Below are 14261 nucleotides of genomic sequence, written 5' to 3' on the forward strand. Positions count from 1 at the left end.
AATAGCACCGCAAACGATGCTACAGGATACTCCCCTTATCGTCTAATGAGGCCTGGTTGCCAGTAGACTTGGCCTTTGGCACGTCCTTAGATCATACTTCAGCAATCTCCCACAGAGGTTATGTAGACCTCCTGCAGAAAAGTCTGAGGACCGCCTATGACAAGGCCCAAGCTATCTCAGATGCCCAAGGACAAAGGAATAAAAGGAACTTTGACCTCAGAGTACGAGTGCTGGATTTGCAACCAGGTGACAGGGTGCTGCTAATGAATCTGGGTGTCCCTGGAAAGCATAAGTTGGCTGACCGCTGGAAGTCGCAGCCCTATGTCATTTGCAAGCAGCTGTCAGGACTCCCAGTATATTAAATCAAACCAAAAGGGAGCACAGGCCAGCTGAACTGAAGACTTGGCACCGCAACCATCTACTGCCTCTATCAGAAGCAGTTAGTTTGCCACCGCAGCTAGATTGACAGTCCACCCGATCTCTCAGAGATCCCGACCGGTAACTAGATCTCAGTCTGTAACCCTCGCTGTCGACGATGAGGACAGTGAAGATGAAGAGATGGGGATAGATTGCTTGTGGCCACCTCAAATGCCAGGGTTTACCAGCCCCCTTCATCTCCTCCTAAGGTGATGGACGCTGGGACTCTCAGACCAGAGGCTCCTGAGTTTGTGCCTCAAAGTCCACCCTTTGAAGAATTGAAAGACAATCTTCTCTGCTGACAGCAGACCCTGAAGATTTCCAATCATTCAACGAAGAGGGAGCTGAGGCTGATATACAGGAAGAAGAAGCTGTGGATGAAGTCAAATCCAGTGTGCCTGCAACGCCAGAGTCCAAAAAACACAGAGCAAAGAGCTATTCACCCACCTAAGAGACCGACTTATGATATGCTGGGTGAAAGCTCTGAAGAAGCTGTTTTCACCTCAAAAAGGACTCTTGAAGCGCCTGGTCCTTCCACCACACATTTAGTGGAGGACAACCCGAACTCACCCCCTGGCACATCTAGCCGGGCCATCCCAAACTGAACACTGTATGCTCCTCTCCCTCTTCTTCCTCTATGGTCTCTTTCACAGAATTGTCCTCTGAACCAGCAGTGCTCCCTAAACGCTCAAGGGGCTACGCAAGCAGTCAGGCTAAAAGATGTTATGCAGTGCTTGAGTTGGTCTGCCTAGGGGACAGGAGCCACACTGGGGCAAAGATTCTGTCAGCTCTGCAGGGGCAGGCTCAGAGGTGGTTGACTACCAACCTTCTCTCTGCCCTCTGACAGTGACACTTGACCCAAGTTCCATGTTTGGCACATGTCCTGAATTTGGTGGTGCAGCATTTCTTTACTAGGTATCCAGACAGCGACAATGTATGTATCAGTGACACTATTGCTCTAGTCTTCCTGCTGGAGCACACACTTTGTGGAATCATGGACAGGGCACTTGAGGCACAACAGTGGGAAGAAGAGGAGAACTTCCTTTCCTCTCAAGGCCCCCTTTATTCAGGTAGCATTCCTGGGGGTCCGCCAAGCACACAGGAAGAAGAGGAGGAGGATTGTGTCAGCATGGATGTCAAGGATAACACGCAGCAGTGTTCAAGGGATGGGTCTTCAGAAACCCGAAGAGTCCCCAGAAACCCAAGGAGTTGTTCGTGGCTCTCCTTAGTGACCCAGAGGACTCAGAATCAAATGCCTCTCCAAACTTATGCTGCATGGTTTCCCTGATTCTGCAAAGCCCTCAAATGGACCCTAGGATTTGGTATCAAGAAAAGGGATCATTACTGACTGGCAACCCTTCTTGATCCACGTGACAAGGGTAAGGTTGCAAAACTCATCCTGCCTTTGCAGAGGGAGCAGAGGATGAAATATCTTCAGGAGGCCTTGAAGAAAGGTTTGTGCAATGCATTTCCAGACCCTGGGAGGTTACAATTTCCTGGTGCTGGACAATGTGTTGCTGAGGCTTTGTTCAGTCAGAGGTAGAGTGGTGGAGAAGGTAGCCGGCTGACCGATGCCTTTAACCACTGTAAACTTTGGGGATAATAGCTCCGTGGGATCAAGTGCATAAACCGTTCAAATGTGAAACCAAAAGACTTTTACTTATAATTAAATAAAAAATAAGGCTTTCTTTAGCACACAGATCAAAACGTAAATTAAAGTCTGCTTATCTTCAGCACAAAAAACAAGAATTTAGGAAAACACCTACAGTTCTGTAGCCGGGTCTTCGCCCCAAAGTTTTCAGAGTCCTTATAGAAATCTTTTGCAGCCTCCAAAACAGCAACACAGCTCATCAGACAGGTGTTAATCGACTACTCCTCCTCACCACCACCTCTTCACAAATTCCTGTCTTATGAGCTGTCTTCTTGGAGACCTTTAACCCCCTGTGTGCAGAATCCCTGTGGTCAGGGAGGGAGGCTCTTTCCCACTCAAATGTCACTTCAGAGCCCCCCAAATTCCGGATCCTAGCTATCTCTCTGTTAATATAGAGGGGACCGCGAGTCAGTCCTCTCCTGATGACTATACCCGGAATTTCTCACCCATTTTGGGTGACCCCCTGAAGTCTACCGGGGCTCCCTTAAAGGGACCACATCCCGAATACTGGTGCTACATAGCACCCGTCCAGGACCCATGTCCTGTACATATCCCCCCCTCTACCTCAACGCGGAGGTGTTGGAGGCACCACTTGACATCATACAATGGACCCGGGAGAGGGCATCGGCGTTGTGTTGTCTCCCGGATCTGTGCTCTACCACGAAATTGAACTCCTGGAGAGAAAGGAACCACCTCGTTACCCTGGCATTAGTGTGCTTATTTTGCCTCATCCAGGTCAGTGGAGCTTGGTCAGATACCAGGTGAAACCTTCTGCCTAGGAGGAAATACCATCAAGAGTCCAAAGCCTACTTAATGGCAGACACTCCCGCTCCACCACCGCATAGTTTTTCTCCGCTGCTGTCAGCTTCCTAATTAGAAAAACTACAGGGTGCTCTTCCCCATTGATAAATTTGAGACAGGACTGCTGCTAACCCTTCATTTGAAGCATCTGTCTGTACTACAAAATCCTTAGTAAAATCCGGAGCTAAGAGCACCAGATCCTGGCACACTGCCGTCTTAAGCTTCTGAAAAGCTTTTTCGGCATTATCATTCCATTTTACCATCACACACTTTCTGCCTTTGGTCAGGTCAGTCAATGGTGCAACAATGGTGGCAAAGTTGGGGATAAACCTCCGGTAGTAGCCAACTATGCCCAAAAACGCTCTGACCTGCTTCTTGGTTAGGGGAAGGGGCCAGTCCTGTATGGCTTTTACTTTACTCATTTGGGGTTTCACCAGCCCACTACCCACAATGTACCCTAGGTACTTGGCTTCCTCCACCCCAATTGCACATTTTTCCGGATTGATGGTGAATCCTGCTCTTCTCAAGGAGGCTACGACTGCCTGAATTCGGGGAAGATGGGACTCCCAATCAGTGCTGAAGATGACTATGTCATCCAAATAAACAGAAGCGTACCGTTGATGTGGACGCAAAGTTTTGTCCATGGCCCTTTGGAACGTAGCGGGGGCAGAATGTAAACCAAATGGCATTCTTTTGTATTGGAAGTGGCCTTGCGGGGTAGAGAAGGCTGTTTTCTCCCTAGCTTCCTTGGTCAGGAGAATCTGCTAGTACCCTTTTGTGAGGTCCAGCGTGGTAATATACCTGTCAGGACTCAACCTCTCAATTAACTCATCTACCCGTGGCATGGGATAAGCTTCAAACTTTGAGATTTCATTAAGTTTTCTAAAGTCGTTGCAGAAGCGGAGAGTGCCGTTGGGTTTGGGTACCAACAAGATTGGACTCGACCACTCGCTCTGCGACTCCTCAATGACATGAAGCTCGAGTATTCTTTTGACCTCTTCAGACACTGCCACTCTATGAGCTTCTGGAATACGGTAAGGCTTTAAACAAATTTTTACATTGGGTTCAGTTACAATGTCATGCTCGATGACATTGGTGAGACTTGGCAACCCTGAAAACATGTCCCTATTTCTTTGAAGGAACTCTTTTGCTTGCTGGGTTTGGGGCCTAGTTAAGGTAGCAGCCACCTGCATCAGGTTGATCCCTGCATGATCTCCTGACTATACCACTACCACCGCGGATACCTGTTCTCTGTCTCTCCAGGGTTTCAACAAATTTACGTGATAGATCTGGTATGGTTTTCTTTTCCCTGGCTGGTGTACCTTGTAGTTTACCTCCCCCACTTTTTCTACTACCTCAAACGGACCTTGCCACTTGGCCAAGAACTTGCTCTCCACTGTGGGACAGCCACCCGGTCTCCTACTTGAAACTGTCTGATTTTCGCCGATCAGTTATACACCCTTCTTTGGGCATCCTGAGCCTTCTGCATGTGCTCCCTCACCAGCGGCATCATCTTAGCCACCCTCTCTTGCATTTGAGAGATATGCTCTACCATGGTTTTGTGCGGTGAGGATTCACTTTCCCACTATTCCTTTACCAGATAAAGCAACCCCCAGGGCCTTCGCCCATACACTAGGTCATATGGTGAGAAGCCCATGGACGCTTGTGGAACCTCCCGGATGGCAAACAAGAGGGCAGGGAGTAAAATATCCCAATCCTTCCCATCTTTCTGGACCACTCTTTTTAGCATGGAGTTTAGAGTTTTATTAAACCTCTCAACTAGGCCATCGGTCTGCGGGTGATAGACAGACGTCCACAACTGTTTAATCTGAAATAGTTTGCACAAGTCCACCATCAGCTTTGACATAAAAGGGGTGTCCTGGTCTGTTAGTATCTCTTTGGGAAATCCAGTTCGTGAAAACATTTGAAATAATTCCCGGGCAATGGCCTTGGAGCAGGGGTAGGGAACCTATGGCTCTCGAGCCAGATGTGGCTCTTTTGATGGCTGCATCTGGCTCTCACCTCTCAATCCGTGGATTGCGTGGTGTGCCGATCTGTGGATTGAGCCCATAGGAAAGGCCGCAGTTTTGGCCTAGCTCTGGAGCAGTGGCCATCTTGGTACACCCGGCAGCGGCCTAGGTGAACAGTGCGCTGACGTCATCATCACCGGCCTCAACTGCTCCTGGATCTGCCTGCCTGTGTAGTGGTAAGCAAGCAGACAATCGTAGGGGAGATGTGGATATTACAGTGGGGGAGATGACGTGGATATTACAGTTATAATTGAAATTAGTCGATTAATCCATAAAAATAAAAAAAATTTAAACATATTGTATGGCTCTTGTGGAATTACATTTTAAAATATGTGGCGTTCATGGCTCTCTCAGCCAAAAAGGTTCCCTACCCCTGCATTAGAGGAAGTTTTCCTCAAAGGAACTGCTTCTGGATATCTGGTTTAGGGATACACCGAAATTTCGGCGGCCGAAACATATCGGCCGAAAATGGTGTTTTCGGCAAAATGCCGAAAGGAAAATCTTGCCGATAATGGGGCCGAAAATGGGGGCGGGGCCTGTGTGGGGCTCCGCCCCTGGTGCCGCCCATTGCACGGGTGTTTTCCTGGCTCGTCCCCAGTCCTCTGTCCTCCCTCCTCCCTCCTCCTTTCCTCCCGCCCGACAGTGCGGTGATCTCCGTGTGTCACGGAGCTGTGCATTGAATTGCCCGGGCGGCTGCAGTAACAATGTCCCGCCTCCTGTGACAGACGGTACACTGATCCAATGGCGGGACATTGAATCAGCGTGACGTGATTACAGGAGGCGGGACATTGTTACTGCAGCCGCCCGGGAAATTCAATGCACAGCTCCGTGACACACGGAGATCACCGCACAGATCCGGGCATGGGTGAGGCTGCATTTAGACACTGCATAAGGGGGAAAGAGTGTGCCCAGGGCAAGCATTGCAGAGTTTTGTCCGCAGTTAAATCAAGTTTTTTGTGCCCACAGTGCTGCTGCATCCAAAAGTCATTTGTTTGCCTCTGAGACTATCTACCTCTGGCCACTTGTGTGAATGGAGCCATGCTATATAACACCAGGTCACAGGACAAAGGCTGCACTCCCTTTATTGACCATATAAAAAATAATAATAATCTTGATTTTGACCCAGCTAGGTTTTTATCGCCATGTGATAGAATGGGGAAGGGTTAAGTTATTGCTAGTAGAGGTAACAATATGAGCATTCCCAATAGAAGTCTGTTGGAACGGAACCAGGTAGCTTGCTTGGGGCCAGTTCACACCAGATGCAGTTCCGTGTGCTTTTTTTTTTTTTTTTTTTGCACAAAATGCATGCACAGTGTTTTCCATGTATTCCAATGGCTCTAGTTCGCACCATGCAGTCAGTTTCCACACCGGAAACTGACTGCATGGTGTGAACTAAAGCCATTGGAATACATGGAAAACACTGTGCATGTATTTTTATCAGGCAGGCTGCATCTGAGGGGGAACTGGTGAGGCTGCTTTGATCTCCTGTACCATGCCTGCAGTCTCTGACCAGCTCCTGTACCATATCCCCAGTCTCTGACCAGCTCCTGTACCATGCCTGCAGTCTCTGACCAGCTCCTGTACCATATCCCCAGTCTCTGACCAGCTCCTGTATCATGTCCGCAGTCTCTGACCATCTCCTGTACCATGCCTGCAGTCTCTGACCATCTCCTGTATCATGTCTGCAGTCTCTGACCAGCTCCTGTACCATGCCTGCAGTCTCTGACCAGCTCCTGTACCATGTCTGCAGTCTCTGATCATCTCCTGTTCCATGGCTGCAGTCTCTGATCATCTCCTGTACCATGCCTGCAGTCTCTGACCATCTCCTGTACCATGCCTGCAGTCTCTGACCATCTCCTGTACCATGCCTGCAGTCTCTGACCATCTCCTGTACCATGCCTGCAGTCTCTGACCATCTCCTGTAATATGTCCCCAGTCTCTGACCATCTGCTGTATGAAAATATTTTTTAAAAACAGTCATTTTCGGTATCGGTGCTGTTTCGGTATCGGTTTTGATTTTCGGCCTAGTGTATTTTTCCTTTTCGGTATCGGTTTCGGCACCAAAAAACCCATTCGGTGCACCCCTAATCTGGTTGTGTAGTCTAGGGTGACTAATATATATTGGTGCCCCCTTGCCTACTTTACCAGGGGTCCCACGAGATCCATAGCGATCTGCTTGAATGGAACCTCAATAATTGGCAAGGGTACGAGAGGGCTTCTATAGTGGGGCACTGGGGCAGTTAACTGGCAAATAGGACAAGATGCACAATATGTTTTAACCTCAGCCTTCACCCCTGGCCAGTAAAACCGGTCGGTTATCCTGGCCTCTGTTTTCTCTGCCCCCAAGTGTCCTCCCAGTGTGTCGTTGTGGGCTAGATCAAGTAGCATCCGCCTATAATATGGGGGACCAGAAACTGCTCTGTAGTTTCCCCACGGCTTTCAGCCACTCGATAAAGCAAGTCCCCCTTCAATGCAAAATGAGGAATCCTCTGATTTGACCTCATCCACAACAGAAACCTGCTCTTGAGCATTGACCAAGGTAGGATCCTGCAACTGGGCGGTGCCAAACGTACCCCTGGGTACATCCAGGTCTGGGTGCACTGGCCTTGAGGATGTTTCCCCTTCACCCTCCTCAACCGGGAACTGCAACGGGGAGAGCTCCTCGTCATCCTCCCCCAGCATAACCTGTAACGGGAAGACCCCCCCCCCCAAGAGGTTAACTGGTTTTGAAACCTGAAACAGAAACATCATCCTTCAACTTAACATTCTCTGCAATATCATTATCAGTAACTGGTATCTCCGTATCAGTGGGGTGTGTTGTGGGGGTTTCAGGCCCAGGTCCCTCAGACTCTGTCTCTTCCAGGCCCAGTGTCCCCAGTTCTCCTGGCAGCCCCATCTGTACCTGTTTCCACAGTTCGAAAAATAGTGGACAGTCCCACCCCACTATAATGTCATGTATTAAGCTTCTCACTACCCCAACCTCTTGCGTCACTGAGGTATGGCCATAGGACACAGTCACCGAAACCAAGGGGTACTCCTTGGTGTCCCCATGGATGCACACTACGCGTAGAGTTTTTCTTACAGGGCCAAGTCTCCCAATCACCCTGGCATGTACAAGTGTTACCATGCTACCGGAAGTAGCGCCCTGGCAGGAAGGTGGTTCACCCACACGTCACACTCGAACCGTCCTGCAATCGGATCCAGATGAGTGGCACAGACTCATTGCACATAGAAGGAGCTTCTCTGACCACTCCCGCAATCCATAGGCTCCTCCTGAAGTTGGCATTGCACCCGGGTATGTCCCCGGGACCGGCATCGCCAACACTGTAGGTCTCCCATTTTTGGGACAGGAACCACCCTTCGAGGTTCTGCAGCAGACGATGCAGTTTTGCGGGTTCCAACTTCTGGCAGGGCTTCTTTCCTAGGTGCTGTTGCTGGTCTGGTTGCCCTTGGTGTGGGTTCCTGACGCTTGGCAGGCCCAAGCAGGTCCTCCACCATGGTGTACCTTTCAACCAACTCAACCAGCTGGTCAGCGGTTGCAGGGTCTCCATGGCTTACCCAGCGCTGTAGGTCATCTGGCAGGGACGGCAGGTACCAGTCCATCACTACTCGTTCCACCTCGTTCCACCATCTGTGGGCCTGACAGTTTTTCTGGCTGCAGACATTTTTTAACCAGCTGTACTAGTTCATGCATTTGAGACCTGGGTGGTCTGTGGGGTTTGTACCTCCAGCGATGCACCCTCTGAGCCCGGACGGCTGTGGTCACTCCTAGACGGGCCAGGATCTCTGCCTTCAGACCCTCATAGTTGCTGTGTTCCATTGGGAGGTCAAAATAGGCCTTTTGCGGGTCACCGGTGAGGAAAGGGTAGATAATGCCGGCCCATTGGCACGGGGCCACCCCTCTCTCTCCGCTATCCTCTCAAAGGTGGTGAGAAAGGCCTCTACATCATGGCTACATCACGGCTAGCAACTGTGTGCTTTACTGCTGTGCAGTTATGGCCTGTGCCAGGGCCTGCTGCTGCTGAGCCATCGCTTCCTCGTGGCGACGGTTTGCGTCTGCTGAAGCTTGCTGCTGGGTCACGGTGGCTTATGCCAAATCCCTGATGACCTCCTCAGTGTCTTTACCTGCTGCTTGCAGCGTCTGAGCTGACTTCACCCAAGACATGCCATCTGTACACAGTCTCTTTTAAATGTCAGTTTTTGGTTTTTAAATGTTTTTTGCGGCTGCAAATGCACTTTTGCCAGCATCCAAGACACCAGTTGTAAACTTTGGAGATAATAGATCCGCGGGACCAAGTGCATAAACCGTTCAAAGGTGAAACCATAAGACTTTTATTTATAATTAAATCAAAAATAAAGCTTTCTTCAGCACACAGATCAAAATGTAAATTAAAGTCTGCTTATCTTCAGCACAAAAAACAAGAATTAAAGAAAACACCTACAGTTCTGTAGCCGGGTTTTCGCCCCAAAGTTTTCAGAGTCCTTATAGAAATCTTTTGCAGCCTCCAAAACAGCAACACAGCTCATCAGACAGGTGTTAATCGACTACTCCTCCTCACCACCACCTCTTCACAAATTCCTGTCTTATGAGCTGTCTTCTTGGAGACCTTTAACCCCCTGTGTGCAGAATCCCTGTGGTCAGGGAGGGAGGCTCTTTCCCACTCAAATGTCACTTCAGAGCCCCCCAAATTCTGGGTCCCAACTATCTCTCTCTTAATATAGAGGGGACCGCATGTCAGTCCTCTCCTGATGACTATACCTGGAATTTCTCACCCATTTTGGGTGACCCCTTGAAGTCTACCAGGACTCCCTTAAAGGGACCACATCCCGAATACTGGTGCTACATAGCACCTGTCCAGGACCCAACCTTGGCATCCTGTACACCAACTCAATACAAGGCACTTACACTCCCTTCCTGCCCAGACCAATTTTCAGCGCTCTCACACTTTGAATGACAATTCCTTTTTTTCACACAAATAGAGCTTTCTTTTGGTGCTATTTAATCACTAGTATGTTTTTTATTTTTTGTGCAATAAATAAAAAAAAACATACATTTTGTGAAAATAAATCCTTTTTCTCTGTTTCTGTCATAAAATTATGCAAATTCGTATTTTTTCTTCATAAATTTTGGCCAAAATTTATACTGCTACATAGCTTTGGTAAAAATAACCCAAATTAGTGTATATTATTTGGTCTTTGTGAAAGTTATAGAGTCTACAAACCATGGTGCCAATCACTGAATATTGATCACATCTGATCAGGCCTTCAGTGCATCAGGTGTATCTAATTTCTTGATACACTAACAAGTCAGGAAAGTACAATTACCCCTTTTTAGAAAGTAGACATTCCAAGGTATTAAGTAAGTAGCATGGTGTTTTTTTTTAAGTTGTATTTTTTTCCCACAATTCTTTGCAAAATTAAGATTTTTTTTTTTACAAAATTTTCACATTATCAAGTTATTTCCCACACACAGCATATGCATAAAAAAAATGACACCCCAAAATACATTCTGCTATTCTTCCCGAGTATGGCAATACCACATGTGTGAGACGTTTACACAGCCTGGCCACATACAAAGCCCCAACACTGAAGTAGTACCTTCAGGCATTCTACAAGCTTAAATGGCACATCTCATTTCTCTACCACCTATTACACTTTTGAATGCCCTGGAGCACCAGGACAATAGAATTACGCTCAAAATGACTCCAGTTTGGAAAGCAAACACTCCAACGTATAATCTATGAGGCATAATGAGTCTTTTGAATGGTTAATTTTTTTCCAGAAGTTTTGGGAAAATGTGTAAAAAAAAATGAAAATGCATTTTTTTTTACACAAAGATGTCAATTTATAACATATTTCTAAAACATAGCATGTATATAACAAAAATGACACCCAAAAATACATTCTGCTACTCTTCGCGAGTATGACGATACCACATGTGAAACTTTTGCACAGCTTGGCCACATACAGAGACCCAACATTGAAGTAGTACCTTCAGGCGTTCTAGGAGCATAAATCACACATCTCATTTCATTCCTTCCTATCACACTTTTGAAGGTCCTTGAGCACCAGGACAGTGGAATTACCCACAAAATTACCCCATTTTGGAAAGCAAACACCCCAACATATATTCTCTGAGGCATGGGCTACAGATAGGTACTCAGGTATTCTGATGGGCTGCGGATAGATACTCGTTTAACTTGATGAGCTGCAGACAGGTACTCGGGTACTCTGATGGGCTGGTGACAGGTCCTTGGGTACTCTGATGGCCTGGTGACAGGTACTCGGGTACTCTAATGGCCTGGTGACAGGTACTCAGGTACTCTGATGGCCTGGGGACAGATATTCGGGTACTCTGATGGGCTACAGATAGGTACTCAGGGACCCTGATGGGCTAGTGACTGATATTCGGGTACTCTGAAGGGTTGAGACAGGTACTCGGTACTCATATGAACTGTGACAGGTACTCAGGTACTCAGATGAACTGTGACAGGTACTCGGGTACTCAGATGAACTGTGACAGTTACTCAGGTACTCAGATGGACTGTGACAGGTATTCGGGTACTCAGATGAACTGTGACAAGTACTCATATGGACTGTGACAGGTATCCGGGTACTCAGATGAACTGTGACAGGTACTCGGGTACTCAGATGAACTGTAACAGGTACTCGGGTACTCAGATGGACTGGGACAGGTACTAGGGTACTCAGATGGACTGTGACAGGTACTTGGGTACTCAGATGAACTGTGACAGGTACTCGGGTACTGAGATGGACTGTGATAGGTACTCAGGTACTCAGATGGACTATGACAGGTACTTGGATGAACTGTGACAGGTACTCAGATGAACTGTGACAGGTACTCTTTATTGGGGGATCAGTGTGTGTTGGTGTACACTGTAAGCGGTAACAAGATGTGATCAGTGTGTGAGGAGGAGAACCCGGTAACATCTCGTTACCGCTCTATATTTACATTTAGTGATCGGCTGTGGAAGGATCACAGCTGATCACATGGTAAATAGCCGCTAGCCAATGGCTGTTTAGCAGCGTCGGTGATGAGCAGTGTTCCCAGGAACACGCCGCCACCGACGTGCACGCATAGTGCATGCACACAATCGCATGCGCGCAATCGCATGGGACGTGAAAAGTGGGGCGGCACCATCTGTGATCGCCCGTGACATTGTCACCGCCGATCATGTGGTAAACAGCCACGCCCAATGGCTGTTTACCTCCCTCGGTGGCGAGCGGTGTCTCCGAAGGTACAGGGCTGCGCGCACCCGATCGCGCGCATGCCCTGTTTAAATTGACGAATGTCATATGACGCCCACCCAGAACAAGAGCCGCGCCACCTGGCCGTCATATGATGGCCGGTGGTTGGCGAGCGGTTAAACTATTTTTCAGTCCTCAGCGCCAAGGTCTGATTCATTTAAGCAACCATCGCCAGCGTCTGTATTACATGGCGCAGAAATATCTAGGGGCAAGCGCAGACTTGGAGCCCTTTCCAACAGAGTATCCACTGGGTTACTGGGTCTTGAGGATGGACCACCGGCCAGAACTTGCTCAATATGCAATTGAGCTACTAGCCTGTGCTGCATCCAATGTGCTTTCTGAACGCACATTCAGTGCTGCTGGAGGGTTTGTAACGGATCAAAGAATGTCTTTGGATATGCTATCGAGCACCTGATGCTGATGTAACTGAGTGAATTTGCTATGGATGTGGGATCCCTTGAAGACTGCCTATACTGTCTATCCTATTCCTCCTCAATCTTGATGATGCTAGCTTCCAACAATATTTTTGGTTTAGGGCACCACCACCACCCGAGGCCCAATTTTTCTGCCCCCGTTGAACAGAGGCATGTAATTACAATTTTTGGTCTAATATTTCACAGCAGGGCCCAGTCCTGTGCCCACCAAGAATAACGGTGAGGGCTTACAGTGTACTGGTACCACCACCACCAAAGGCCCAATTTTTCTGCACCTGATTAACAAGGGCATGTAATTACAATTCTTGATATAATATTTCACAGCAGGGCCCAGTCCTGCGCCCATCAAGACTATCTGTGAGGGGTCACAGTGTTGTGGCACCACCACCACCACTTGAGGCCCAATTTTTCTGCCATTGTTTAACAGGGGCATGCAATTACAATTCTTGATAATATTTCACAAAAGGGCTCATTCCTGCCCCACCAAGAGTATCTGTGAGGGCTTACAGTGTTCTGGTACCACCAACACCTAAGGCTTAATTTTCTGCAGAGTATATAGGGCAGGCCATATAGTATATATACTGCTGTTCACAGTATATAGGGCCTGGGGGACCCCACAACATTTTTTTAAATTTTGATGTGGGATTTCCCTTAATATATATACCAGACCTGAAAGGCCTGGTATGGATTTTGAAAGTGACATCCACGCCATTTTTTTGGTATTTTTGATATTTTTATCTATATTGCATGGATCTGACAATACGTTACAGCAGCAGCAAACAGTTTTAAATAAAATGTTTTCCTTTTAGAAATGTAATTTTGCTGTGGCACTGTTATAAACATGTGCAAGATGCGCTACTTTACAGGCATGCTAAGGACACCCCCCCAGGCAAGATATGCCAGCCCCGAGCCAAATTTTCAGCTTTCAGCGCTGTTGCATTTTGAATGAAAATTACACGGTCATGCTACACTGTACCCAAACAAAATTTTTATTATTTTGTTCCCACAAATAGAGCTTTCTTTTGGTGGTATTTGATCACCTCTGGGATTTTTATTTTCTGCTAAACAAATAAAAAAAAGACCAAAAATTTTGTAAAAAATATGTTTTTTTTGTTTCTGTTACAAAACTTTGTAAATAAGTAATTTTTTCACTGATGGGCACTGATGGGGCTGTACTGGCAGGCACTGATAAGGTGGCACTGAAGAGGTTGCACTGATGACTGGCACTAATATGTGGCACTGATATGCACCACTGATCAGCACTGAAAGGCGGCATGGATGGGCACTGATAGGCAGCACAGATGGGCACTGATAGGTGGCATGGATGGGCATGGATGGGCACTGATAGGTGGCACTGTACATTAATAAATATTACTGATGGATGCCAATCAGTGCCAAACAATAATGCCTTCCAATCAGTGATTCCCATTGTGGGCACGGATTGGCATCCATTGTGGGCACTGATTGGCATCCCTGGTGGACTAGTGTTGGCATCCCTGGTGATCCTAGTGGCATCCCTGGTGGTCCAGTGTGGGCATCCTCGGGGGGGCTGCGCTGATAATCAATCAGCACAGACCCCCCCTGTGAGAGGAGCAGCCGATCGGCTCTTCTCTACTCGTGTCTGACAGATGCGAGTGAGGAAAAGCCGATCACCTACTC

The sequence above is a fragment of the Lithobates pipiens genome, unplaced genomic scaffold, assembly GCF_037356315.1.
Source record: "Lithobates pipiens isolate NorthernLeopardFrog02 unplaced genomic scaffold, aLitPip1_a1.2 Scaffold_10, whole genome shotgun sequence".
Classification (NCBI taxonomy): domain Eukaryota; kingdom Metazoa; phylum Chordata; class Amphibia; order Anura; family Ranidae; genus Lithobates; species Lithobates pipiens.